We start from the raw sequence: 2,592 nt of genomic DNA on the forward strand, positions 1-2,592 counted from the left end.
GTGTGCCAAATTTCAAGGCGATCGGAGTACGCGTTTGCGTTTTATAGCAATTTTTGCAAAAGTGTGCGAAAAGACGAAAAAAAAAACGAAGGAAAAAAAACCAAACTTTGGCCACTCGTATCTCGGACATGGCTTAAGTGATTTCCTTCATATTTGGAATGTAGACTCCCCTAGCTGGCGGGAAATTCTGCATCAAATTTGGTTCCAATCGGATGAGGTATCACCGAGATACAAATGTGTGAAAATGACGTTTTCTTTCTTCCTGTCAATATACTCACGGTGTGGCGCACCGGCTTCTTGGGCCGCACGACACACTGTCGTGTGTCTTGATGCTCATTGTTGGGGTCCACGGGGACATCGATGATCATTTACCAGTCAGCTGTAAGTAATGTCACAACAGAAGGAAAGGAACCATTTCCATACCCCTATGGCATGCTGATTTTCCAGGTCAGTTTATGTACACCCAACCACAGAAATGTAGAACTTTGGTTGCAGGTGGAAAATAAACACCTTTTTACTCAGTTACAAGAGATTAACCCAGCTGGGATAAAATGTTGAAGTGAATGTCATTAGTACCAACTTGTTCATCAGGTATTGGACAATTCCAAGTGTCCAGATTATGCAGTTGTCCTCATGTTCAAGTTTACACGTTTAGGTAAGTTCCACAATAACATCCTATAATCTATTACTATATCAGTGTGGAATAATGCATATTTTCATATTCCAGGCTTTAGGTGTATTGTATTTAGCAGGCCATCTGGTCATACTGGTTTATCCACTAGTAGTTGAATGTGATCATGGTACATATGTAAGTTGAGACCATGCAAGAACAAAGATACAGGTGTCATGAATTTCAGGTCAGTTAATGTTCAGAGGAATTGTATTATTGCAATTGTTCTTTTTGTAGTTATCAATTATCAGTGACCAGTTTGTGATAGCGTACTTTTGTTTGACTAATGACCTGGTTTACATGCTTACTCAACAGTTATGTTACTCACTTAACCTGCATATGGGATATATTTTTTTAGTTCATTTTGATTATCCATCCTTTATTGGTACAGCCTGGCATATTGATTTTTTGCACATTCTCTTTTTAATTCAGTGCCTGCTGGATTGTTTCATCAGATATCGAAACAGGTGTCTGGTGTTGCGACCGATGTTCCAGGTCAGTTTGCATGTGTGTTTAATTTAAGGTTAACTTCAGTGCCTGCTCAATTCTTTTACAGGTCTCAGTATCAAGTGTCATGAATTTCAGGTCAGTTGACGTACAGAAGAATTCTATTATTGCAATTGTTGTTTTTGTAGTTATCAATTATCACTGTATAATAGTGATGTGAATTTGTAGGTCAGTCTACTCAGATGTATCGGGCATAGTGTTGATGGGTTCAAACAAATATCCAGTGTAGACTGTAGTGGCATCAAGGGTGTTAATTTCCCGGTCAGTTTACATGTTGTGATGTTACTGATTTTTTCCTAGTACCCAGATGTTAAGTGTGTTGCATTTAATGCCCACCTGTTATGTTTTTAAGTTATGGTATATCAGTGTAGACAGTGCAACAGTAAGCCTTCTGTGTTGTAGTAACTATTTGTTTCATAATTATGCTGTTGTCCCGGAATGGCACAATTTTTGGGCAACCAGTGTGAAGTCCAGTGGTACAAACATTGTATTATGACTAAGTTGTGATAGCGTACTTTTGTTTGACTAATGTCCTAATGTTCAGGTTTGACATGTTTACCCAACAGTTATGTTATTCATTCACTTAGCCTGGGATATAAGTTTTGTTCATTTTGATTATCCATGCTATTATTGATACAGCCCGGCATATTGATTTTTTGTACATTCTCTTTTAATTCAGTGCCTGCTGGATTGTGTCATCAGATATCGAAACAAATGTTGTTGATGTTGTGACCGATGTTCCAGGTCAGTTGCATGAGTGTTTAATTTAAGGTTAACTTCAGTGCCTGCTTATTCTTTTACAGGTCTCAGTATCGTCATGCTGACATACAAGAAATCATCACTATTGTTGGAACTATTTTTAGTCAAGTCTTGATGTGATGTTGATTAACGTTGTTACACATTGTTGTATGTTTACCATATGGCAAGAAAGTTTCATGGCCATCATGAAATTTGAATATTGTGTAAGTTGTGTGGAACAACCCCAACTCATACATGGTCACTGGCAAACCACGGACCACATTCGAGCCACAGCACCACCAACCACATTCGAGCAATCCATTACAAAATTTTGTTGCACCATTTGTGTGTGCATAATACTTAATGAAAACCACAACACAAGCTACATGGTACACACTACATAGAGGTGGTAACCCTTACCGGCCTTTGTGGTAAAAATTACATGTAAATAGAGAATTGAAGAGTATGCTTAAAGCACCTTCGCTAGTGATTTTTTTCTTCACACCATAAGACAACTGGCGATTTATAAACGCTCGCATGGGGTGTGGCACTAAATGGAATTTAAAAGATGTTTGCTTAAAATGCCATCCCTAGAGAACTTACGGTTCAGCACGCTGTCACAACTTGTTTATCAGGCATTAGAGTTTGTGTCCACGTCGTGTCTTTAAAAGTTATTG

General features: G+C 38.3%; 1 long non-coding RNA gene across 4 annotated transcripts; it reads left to right on the forward strand.

Annotated features, from left to right (window-relative positions):
• The first annotated feature begins 332 nt into the window (after positions 1 to 332).
• On the forward strand, positions 333 to 2,133 carry LOC136245599 (uncharacterized). Of its 4 annotated transcripts, none has more exons than XR_010695977.1 (8): positions 333 to 447; positions 496 to 655; positions 753 to 857; positions 1,103 to 1,165; positions 1,227 to 1,255; positions 1,306 to 1,438; positions 1,857 to 1,921; positions 1,981 to 2,133. It is a non-coding gene; the product is annotated as an uncharacterized lncRNA (long non-coding RNA). The 4 variants fall into 4 exon arrangements; XR_010695974.1 differs by having other exon boundaries at positions 1,346 to 1,438; positions 1,981 to 2,132; XR_010695999.1 differs by lacking the exons at positions 1,227 to 1,255; positions 1,306 to 1,438; positions 1,857 to 1,921 and having other exon boundaries at positions 1,981 to 2,132.
• The last annotated feature ends 459 nt before the right edge of the window (positions 2,134 to 2,592 follow it).

Source organism: Dysidea avara, chromosome 2 (genome assembly GCF_963678975.1).
Source record: "Dysidea avara chromosome 2, odDysAvar1.4, whole genome shotgun sequence".
In the NCBI taxonomy this organism is placed as follows: Eukaryota; Metazoa; Porifera; class Demospongiae; order Dictyoceratida; family Dysideidae; genus Dysidea; species Dysidea avara.